The 11064-nt window shown below is 37.0% G+C and overlaps 1 pseudogene; it reads right to left on the reverse strand.

Moving 5' to 3' along the window:
• Positions 1–3156: 3156 nt before the first annotated feature.
• Positions 3157–6977, reverse strand: LOC112665099 (keratin, type II cytoskeletal 8-like; annotated as a pseudogene).
• Positions 6978–11064: the final 4087 nt, after the last annotated feature.

Genomic DNA, 11064 nt, shown 5'->3' on the forward strand with positions numbered 1-11064 from the left:
AAGAGAAGAGAAGAGAAGAGAAGAGAAGAGAAGAGAAGAGAAGAGAAGAGAAGAGAAGAGAAGAGAAGAGAAGAGAAGAGAAGAGAAGAGAAGAGAAGAGAAGAAGAGAAAGCAAAATTGCCTCCTTGTCTTAGTCATCACTCTGAGAAGAAATAAAATCATTCACCCTGAGTAACCATAACCATGATCTGGTTCCTCATGTAAGTTAATGGCTCAAATTCACACTATTTGCTTGAATAAAATATAATGGACCCAAATCTGTAGCATCACCAAAGGCAAGTGTCTTTCAGAGAAACACAGTATCAATCCAAGCAACAAAAGTCACATAAGTAAATTTCCAAATTTGAAGTATGAAAAGCTATAAGACACACAAGAAGACAAAGCATCACAATTGAAAGTAATCATTTTTAAAAGTTCAGAAAGATTTTAAATGTGGATATGTAGAATAATAAATGTTTACAATTACCAAAAGATTATGATTTGTAATTATTACTGGGAAAGAAAATATCAATGTTGATCTTAAAACACTTTGTCATATCAGAAAGCAATGAAGCTATTAAAGACTACTGTGGCCATGTCAAAAAGATTCAAGAAACAACTGAGGAGGCCCAGTATTGGCCAGAGATGGGAAAATTTCACAAAAAAAATAAAAATAACTGCAATGGAAATATCAAATAGTTAAAATCCATCAGTTCATAATATTTAAATATTATTAATATTTATTCGTAGGCCACCTAAGAAGGATTCTAGGCAACAAACACATTATACTTTCAGCCATTAAATAAAAGAAGCAAGCATTTATTCCAGAATGTGAATTGCACATCAAGATAACCAAATAGCTAATACACTTTCAAAGAAACATTCCATTTAATAAATGAAGAAAGAATAATAGATATACTATATCATCATTTTGTAAGCCTTAATTAAATAATGACTATACGGTGATCATCAGTGGTCATTGAATCACTAGACAAAAGATCACGAGAAACTATAAAAAGAAAGGATCGTATCTTTCATATCTCAGCCACACTTTTTCCATCATCATGTCTTGGAATTTATTACTAAGATTTGTAGCCCTTTCATAATCTCAATTGTATGCATTTCTCTGACCACCTCTTCCTATCTTTTTATCTTACCATTGTGCTGAAACATTTCTTGTCAAAATCACCATTGACTTCCACACTGATAAGCACAATGGTCAATCTTCATTCTTCATTTTGGCTTATCAACAGTGTTTGCCACAGTTGATCGCTCATTCCTTTATTTGTTATTTCTTTCATTATATTCTATTGAATTTCCTCATATTTTACTAATGGCTCTTTTACAAGTCTGCTATCTCCTTGACCTTTTAACCTTGTGCCCAAGAATTCAGACTTTTGTAGTCTTCTCTTCTCTCTATACTCACTCCTTTAGTGGTTCCATAACTTTTTATAGCTTTAAGTATCACTTTTTGCCAACAACTCCCAAATTTATATCACTAGCTCAAATTGCTCTCTTAAACTCCATTCTCACATATAAAACTACCTACCCACTGAAAACCTCATAACCATCTCAAACTTAGCATGTCCAAAATGAACTCTTGAAATTTCCCCCAAAACCTGTCACATATAAATTAATGCATCAATCCTTCAAATTGCTCAAGTCAAAAATCCTGGAATCATCTTCAGAATTACTCTTGATTTTTCTCCTCTCATTCCTTATGCAAATTCCTTTTTAAAAATAAATTCTTCACAAAAAGAAATCTATAATCTGATGCTTTCTCATCACTTACACTGCTACCACTGATACAAGCACTATAATCTCCTGCCAGGGTTATAGCAACCAGGTCCACTGCAATTTATTAGTCCAATATTAATCAGAATAAAAGTTGGAGCCTATACAGTGGCCTAAAAGTGGCCTCACCCATTCTGTGCGTTCTTACCTTTCTGACCCACTCTACTCCTCTATCCCTCATTTATACTACTCCAGCCACGTTGGTCTCTTTCTTTTTCCTTGAACATAACTTAAGGCCTTTAAATTATTTCCCTCAACCAGGAATGGTATTCCTCCAGTTATCTCAAGGTTAATGTCCTACCTTCTGCAAATCTTTGCTTAAAAGTCACATTCTCAATGAGGCCTACTGATATCCCCTCCAACTTCCAATCTCTTTACTCTATTTTTTCTTATTATACTTATTAGTTTCAAACATATTCTATAATGTAGTTAGTGTACTGTTTGTTGTTTGCCTTCCTTTATTGAAGAAACTCAACAAGAGCAGGAATTTGTTTTGTTTTCCAAGGTACTCCATATTCAGTAAATGCTTATTAAATGAATATCTTAAAAAAAATCAGTGAATCAATGAACACATAAATAAATTTTAAAATTTCTATTCATCAAAAAACATAACAAGTGAGAAGACTAACAACAAAATATAGGAAGATATTTATAACATGTAATTAAGGAAGGCTTAACATCATAAATGCATTTTTAAAATAAATACTATGAATAGATAAGAAAAAGATAAACATCCTAGTAGAAAAATTGGCAAAAATAAATAAATAAATAAATAAATAAATAAATAAATAAATAAAATAATAACAAGCCTTTCCTATAGAGGAAATGTGAATGGTCAGTAAATAATAGAAAGTTGTTTAGCCTCATTAGTGGTCAAAGAAATATAATTTTTTTCAAGGAAATATAAATTAAAGACATAATAAGATATTGCACACCTATCAATTAGTCAAAAGTAAAATTTGTTGGCAAAGATGTAGAGCAATAGGAATACTCATACACTGCAGTCAAGAATATAAACTGGTTATTTAAAATACTTTGGAAAATAATTTGATATTATCTGATAGAGTTGAAAATATACATACCTATGACTCAATTAGGAATATCATAGAGATAATTCTCTACATGTGCTGTAGGAGACATATCAGAATTTTCATAACTTCATCGTATAGAATAGCAAGACATTTAACTTAGCCTCACTAACCAAAGCTAGAAAAATATTGATATTCATACCATGAAATATTTTATTCTAATGAAATGAATAAACTGTGGCTTTATGCATCAACCTGTAGAATAAAAAGAAGTAATATGAAAAGTTAACTAATATTTTTATAAAATTTAAAATCAAACAATTACTTAAAGATAATTACATAATACATTATTTTTTTTAATTTGTTTTATTTTTGGACTGGCAGCCAGCACTATCAGAGGCTTTATTTGGGAAAAGACACTTGATTTGGCTTTTGGTTGGGGGCATGGACAAGATGGGGTGCCCAGGACAGTAGACTCCACCTAAGGGTAGGCTGAGGACTGGAGCTGAGCCTCAGGTGGGTCTCTTGTCCTCAAGGCTCCCCTGCACATCTCCTTCCCCCAAAGGCTTTATGGGGGCCACAAGAGCAAGGAGGCTGGGAGGGCCCACGGTGGCTGTTCACTTGGGCTGGACGTCAGACGACTGACACCAGCTTCCCATCTGAGTCTTGATCTTCTTCACAACCACGGCCTTGGAGGAGCTGCTGCAGCTGAAGGAACCACCAGGGCCAATGGACTGGAAGGAGCTCTGGCCATAGTTGAGGCCAGGGCTTGGGAGGCCCCCATAGGCCAAGTTCAGACCACCTGAGTAGCACTGGAGGTCTTCATATGGATGCTCATGTTCTGCATCCCAGACTCCAGCCGGCTCTCCTTGCCCTCCAGCAGCTTGCTGTCAGTGGCGATCTCAATGTCCAGGGCCAGCTTGACGTTCATGAGCTCCTGGTACTCGCACTGCTCCAGTGATGTCCTCATACTGGGCCTTGACCTGGGCGATGGTGCCGTCCAGGTCCAGGGAACGGCTGTTGTCCGTAGACAGCACCACGTGTGTCCGAGATCTGGGACTGCAGCTCACAGATCTCCTCTCCATACAGCTGCCTTAAGAAGTTGATCTCGTCGGCCAGCCCTTCCAGGAGGGACTCCAGTTCTACCTTGTTCATGTAAGCTTCCTCCACATCCTTCTTAATGAGGACACACTCATTCTCCATGTCTGCAAGCTCCTTGATCTCACCCTCCTATTTATTCTTGAAGTCCTCCCTGAACCTCTGCATGTTGCCAAGCTCCACTTCCAGCTTCAGCTTCTCCTGCCTCAGGGTGTCCAGCTGCCTCCGGAGGTTGTTGATGTAGCTCTCAAACATGTTGTCTATGTTGCTCCAAGCAGTTTTCTGCTGCTACAGGAGGCCCCACAGGGTCTCCAGGATTTTGTTCTGCTGCTCCAGGTGTCTGACCTTGTCAATGAAGGAGGAAAACTGTCGAGGCTCTTGATCTGCTCCTTCTCCTGGGTGCGCACTGCCTGGATGTTGGGGTCCAACTCCAGCTTAAGGGACTCAGCAGGCTCTGGTTCACTGAGACAGCCATGATGCCCCCATGCCCCTGATCCGTGGTTGCCCCTGACCACACTCATGCCACCCTGGAAGCTACCCACCTGGGATAAGGCAGAGTAGCTGATGTGGGAGCTGGGCCTGCTCTTGTAGGAGCAGCTGCTGAAGGCCCCAGGGGCCAGAGGTGGACCTCTTGTAGGACTTCTGGGTCACCCTGATGGACGTGGTAGAGGCTGCCATGGAGGCTGGAGTGGAGGTGAGGAGGCTGAACCTGACAGAGGTTCCAGAAGGAGCACAAGGAGCTGCTTCTAGGTGCCATAATACATTATTTTTTAAAACATGAGAATTGTTTTAAAAATTAGGATAGTAGTTATTCAGTTAAAGAACAAGTGATGTATTGGAATTAAATATATGAATAGCCTCAAAATATATTGGTGATGTTCTCCTCCATAAATTGGAAGGTCTTTTAGGTTCTAGTACCAATTCCAGCATGGGAGGGGGAGAGGATGGGGGGAGAAGGGTGAGTGATGAAAAGGAGTTCTCCCACTCCAACAACAAACAATTCTCTGGACACCAGCTGGCCAACTGGCTACAGTTCGGAGGTGCCCACAACTTCCTCCGTGGGTTGGATTAATCTCCTAGAATGGCTCATAGAACTCAGAGAAACATTTTACTAACTAGATCACTGGTTTTTTATAAAAGAATGTAACTCAGAATAGCCAGATGGAAGAGATGGATAGGGTGAGGCATGGGGAAAGGGCATGGAGCTTCCATACCCTCTCTGCGCACACTATTCTGAATATCCAGATGTTTACCAACCTAGAAACTCCCTGATTCCAGCCCTTAGGGGTTTTTATGGAAGTATCATTATATGGGGCTTGATTGATAAAATCATTGGCCATTGGAAATTGATTCAATCTCCAGCTCCCTTCCCCTCCCCAGAGGTCTAGAGTGGAACTGAAAGTTCCAACCCTCTAATTACATGGTTGATTCTCCTGGAAACCAGCCCTGATCCTTATATATAATCCAAAATTCACCTCATGGGATGCCTGAGTGGCTCAGCGCTTAAGCACCTGCCTTCAGCTTGGATCCTGGAGTCCCAGGATCAAGTCCCCACATCGGGATCCCGGCATGGAGCCTGCTTATCTCTCTTCCTATGTCTCTGCCTCTCCCTCTCTGTGTCTTTCATGAATAAATAAATAAAATCTTTTTTTAACAACCAAAAGAACAAAATTCACCTCATTAACATTAAAAATTACCTTTATCACTCTCATCACTTGGGAAATCTAAGGATTTTCCAGAAATGGGGAAGGAAACCAAGTATTTATTTCTTACAAATCACAATATCACAGGGGGATAGCTTCACAGATGTTTATGCTATCTCTATGCTTTATAAGTTCACTGTAAATATTTATTTTTTAAAAAATATAAGTCTCTTCTTATTCAGTCTTGATTAAACATGAATAATAGACCACAAGTTTGCCCAGAAAGGAAATCATCTCCTTAGAGCTAATAATGCTTTGTTAATTCAGGTACTGTGCTGAAATTTGCTTTACTTTTTGTTGAGAAAGTTCTCTGATAACAGAATATTTAAGATGCAATGATTTAACAAAAAGAAACTTTAGTTGAGGCAAATGTTTGGATTGAGATTAAATTCAAGCATGTTTATCATAGATTATAGATATTTTCTGTTGTGTCTTACTGATAGTCAAAATAAAACATGATTCCCTTGATATCAAATTGTGTTTATACAAAGCCTGTATTTACCCATCTGGTATGTAACCCTTTAACCCCAAGGCTTGTGCTATTATCAAAAATTTGTAAATATGTTTAGAGAATTGCATGACTCATAAGGCATATTTATTGTAGAAAGCACTGTTAGTTTATGAAATGTGCTGGTTGTTTAGTTTGTCAATTATCTCACTATTTTTTCTCTCCTTTTCTGGAAAGAAAAAAAACATAATTCAATGAGCTGAGAGTCAAATAAAGTTGACTTTGGCTAATTATAATTCAACCAAAATGCAAACTTTGATTTTTTTCCTCATTTGAAATGACCTTTAAAGACATTTAGCTTGATAATGATTGCTCTTGTATAAGAAACAAGATCCTTTTTATTCTGGACCCTCTCACTGCTACAACCTCACCCCCACCATTTGCCTTCATGCACCCTTCATTTTAGTCTATGGCTTCCATTATGGACTCCCCTGCCTCTGGGCCCAATGTCATTCATCATTCCCAATCATGTAACTCAGCATATTGAATTCTTCATCATTCACCCTTCTGTCTTAATTTACTATCCCTGACTCAAAGCACATTCAGCAGGGAGCCTGCTTTTCTCTCTCTCTCTTCTGCCCCTCCCCTGCACCCTGCTCAAGCGTGCTCTCACTCTCTTAAATAAATAAATCCTTTAAAAAAATGAAAAGAAAATCAGGGTCTGAAAACAAAACAAAACAAAACAGTGGAAATAAATTTAAAAGATACAAGTACAAAGGAACCAAAAAGTAAACATGAGACAAAGGGTGAGTACAAAGAGCTACCATGCAATCCTTATGTGTATTCTTTGCCATGTATGAACATGTTCATCTTCATAGCACTCAAGCTAAGATGGCAAAATTAAAGCATGACAAATGTATTCTTACAAGGTGCTTGATGAAGTAATTGTGTTGAAGATCAAACAATATCATTTAAATATAGTATTTGATGTGATTCTATTGTATATGTGTATGTAATTCAAGTTATATTAAAGTTAATTTTGAAGATTTTGTCTAATAACCTGTAGTTCTAAGGAAATAAAATTGGTTTTTGGCTAGGAATTAATAAATGATTACAGGGATCCCTGGGTGGCGCAGCGGTTTGGCGCCTGCCTTTGGCCTAGGGCGCGATCCTGGAGACCCAGGATCGAATCCCACGTCGGGCTCCCGGTGCATGGAGCCTGCTTCTCCCTCTGCCTATGTCTCTGCCTCTCTCTCTCTCTCTCTGACTATAATAAATAAATAAATAAATAAATAAATAAATAAATAAATAATAAATAAATAATTACAAATGAATTAGCAAAATTTCCTCTTTGCCTTCTGGGCAGGTTGTCCAGCTAGCAGAACCCTTTGCCAGAGTGTTTCTCTTAACTCTCAATGCTTTGCTAACATTCACTCTGGCCCTTATTGTGCATTGATGGCAGCTCAAGACTAACTGAGCAATTGTAAAAACAATGAGGACTACTCAGTTCTAAGGGAGCAGAAACTCTTTAAAAAATTTTTAAAAAATAAAGGAGCTGAAATATTTTAAGTTTTTTACATTCCACACAGGGTCGAGAGATCTCAATGTATCACTAGCTTCACAGAGGAATCTTTGCTCCTGCTTGGTTGTTAGAAAATGTGTCTCCTCTAACTATGCAACTAGAGCAGTGGCTAGTCTCTATTCTCAGAAACTTTTATCTTTAACAACTAACAGTTCTACTTTGTCAATTGATTTAGATTTGTCGTTCAAAATCAGGTCACTATTTTGAATATATATATGTACAAAACATATCAATAATAGAGAAAATTAAAGATTATAATTATAATATATATTTATATATAATATGTACGATTATAATACACATAATATAGTCTTTAATTATGTGTGTGAGTCTGTGTATGATCTTTATAGCATTGATTTTTAAAGCTAATGCACTCAGGGTAACTTTCACATATAGATTATCTTTGGCACTTCTCTGCCACTTTAGAAGTACTAAAGAATTTACTCCCTCATCTTACTCCTGTAATTCATGTGTACAGACATAAAAACAAAGAAGGATGTTACAAATATTTAGCATGATGAGTATGCTCCAAATGTTTCCAGCATTGCTCAAAAAGTATTATGAAATCTGCCCTATTTTTCAGGTCTTCAGTGTAAGAAAGTTCTAAAATCAAAGAAGCAGGCTTAACTTTCCCTTTGAAAGTAATTTATTTTATTCACATTTTTTAATGTTCACATGAAAACAATTTAGTAACTATATGCATATTTTATAATATGAAAAGGCTGACTTCTAAATGACCTTGTCCCATGGTTGAATTACTTACTATTAAAAGTTGTCAGGGGATGAAGCTTAAAGATAGATTGTAAAGGAAGTGTGTGAAGTCCTAGATTCATCCATGACTTCATTCCCCACATCCATGTGTAGCAGAATTTATTAAAATGAATCCTGACCCTCCCCCTCCTCTCTCTCTCCCTCCATCCCTCCCCCTCTCTCCTCTCTCTCTCTATCTTTCTCTCTCAAATAAAGTCTTAAAAACAAAAAATAAAAAAATAAAAAATAAAAAAATAAATAAAATGAATCCTGAAAATATAAACTGACCAAAGTTTGTGCAGAAACAGAACTGAAGCAATCAGATGCACTGCTCCAAGTTCTTAAGAACAGTAAACAGAAGACTAGAAACTTCCCACTATAAATTATTAATGAATCCTCTGTGGTGCTTCTGATTCCTTTCACAGAGACCACTCATGGGGAAATCATTTAAGTGTTTGATAATGTTACACTTTATTACTGCAAAACACTAGTAAGTCATATGAACATATTCCATTCACAATACAAGAAGATCTACCAGTAGCCCTGGACAAACAATGCTGTCACACCAAGACATAACTCACTCAGAGCATTAGTAAAGGAAGACATCACTAGAATTTCACTGAAAGGTTTTATCACATCCTGCTGACATTTAGTAGTTAGGTATCAGGAACTACTGTCTTGGATTCAAGCCTCCTATTAGCATAGAGTTCTTGCTACTAATTTGCATTTTATTCACTTGACTCCAGACTCATGATAACAAACAATATAAAACTACTTATAGAGGTGTGAGACTCTTTAGAAACCTGGCAATCCTAAACTAACCCTAAAAATAGAAATTCCACAACACTTGTATCAAAGTTGCCCCAAACTCCAGACTTATTCCACCCGGGACTAACATTATCCAAGGTAAGAGCATTCAACCTACATATTCATTAAAGGAATGCCATGCTTCTGACTTTACCTGTCCCTAACAAGTCCTATCTTTGTTTTCATATATCACCTTGGCATTCCCTGTTGTCTAGAAGAGGAAGGAAGGAAGGAAGGAAGGAAGGAAGGAAGGAAGGAAGGAGAAAAAGAAAGAAAAAAGGAAGAGAGGTTTAAGTCCCAACTACTTTTCTATTGCCTTTTTCACCAAGAACTGATTTGACTACTCATTGAAAAATATTCTTACTTGAGAACTGTCACACAACAAAGGAACTGGATTGTTTTTTGTTTGTGTATTTCTTTATATTATATTTTATTTAAATTCAGTTTGCTAACATTTAGTATAACACCCAGTGCTCATATCATCATGTGTCCTCCTTAATGCTCATCAGGATTGTTAATCTCCTCTTTCCTATCAGTATAAAAGCTTCAATTTACAAATACTAAAACCCAACGTAACAGTGTGTTTCAGTGAGTACTCTAATAACTTCTAACTACACACCATCCCATCTGATCTTATTAATTTGATCATTGAGCATCAAGTATAAGAACAAAAAAATTATCTTCAAGAACTGTGTGGAATTATATCACATAAAAATATACACCTGCACCTAATTACTGCTACTGTATTCAGTTCTATGGCAAAGATACAGCAACAACACATTCTCAAATTCTCAAATGTTTCTAAATACTGGGTCGGCCCTCCATGGCACATAGCACTGAAAGAGAAATCTCTGTGATGACAGAGTCTTTCGCCTGAGGTAACAGTCTACCTTCTGTAGGGGAATATTTCCTTTCCTAAACATTCTGGGCATGATACAAGGAAGAATCATGTTTGTAGAATTAGTAGTTTCCTACTTAGCCCCAAACAAAGGGGGAGTGACTGTTGTCTTTGAACTTTTTTTGTAATAGAAACAACAAAATTGTTTTTGAAAACCAGCATTAGTAACTATCCAATGTTGCCGTAAAAATATGATGTTTGCAGAATATATCACAACTTTGTTTCTTTATAAAACTTGAAATTTTAAAAACTTTGCAATGCTTTAGCTTCCAAGAATCTACACAGGAAAGTTTCATCCTCCTTGTGAAAGGGCTGAGGCAAAATGATGTCAGAAAACAACATATTTGTTCTTTGGAGTTACCTGCTCTATTGGAGAGGTCAAGAACCCAACCGACCTTTTAAAACAACAGAGAAATACAAGGACTGCTTCTCTAAACCTGGTCTCCAGTGAGAGAATGGGAATTTCACCCTAGTCACCAAAGACTAAATATGTCCACTCCTTGTAAGGAGCCCTCCAACTATATCCTTGCCCATTTAAAACGTATCCATGAATTATCAAGCCCCATACAGAAGAAAATGGGCAAGTCACACTGCATTGGGGATCTATTTATATAAGCTAGTAACCTTGTAGGGAATTAAGAAATACAAAATAAAATGAACAGGATAGTGTTCATTTACATGTAGAAGTACTGCTTATAAAATGCTGCAAGCAATGCAGCCTTAAAAGGATGCATCACAAATATGCTTACTGGGATGCTAAGTATTGTGCTACAATAAGATATTTAAGAGAGACTACACAGATTCAAATTTAAGATGGAGTGTTGATTACGGTTAACAAAGGAAAGAATTGTGCATGCAAAACATTTGATGCCTCATGGTTCTCTTTGTAAAAATTATCTGTGCCTTTTCCTTTTGACATTTTAAATTGTCTTAGGCCAATTTTTCTCTTCCCTCTTGGTTGTATGTGATGGTACCAC

The sequence above is a fragment of the Canis lupus genome, chromosome 17 (assembly GCF_003254725.2).
Source record: "Canis lupus dingo isolate Sandy chromosome 17, ASM325472v2, whole genome shotgun sequence".
Lineage (NCBI taxonomy): Eukaryota > Metazoa > Chordata > Mammalia > Carnivora > Canidae > Canis > Canis lupus.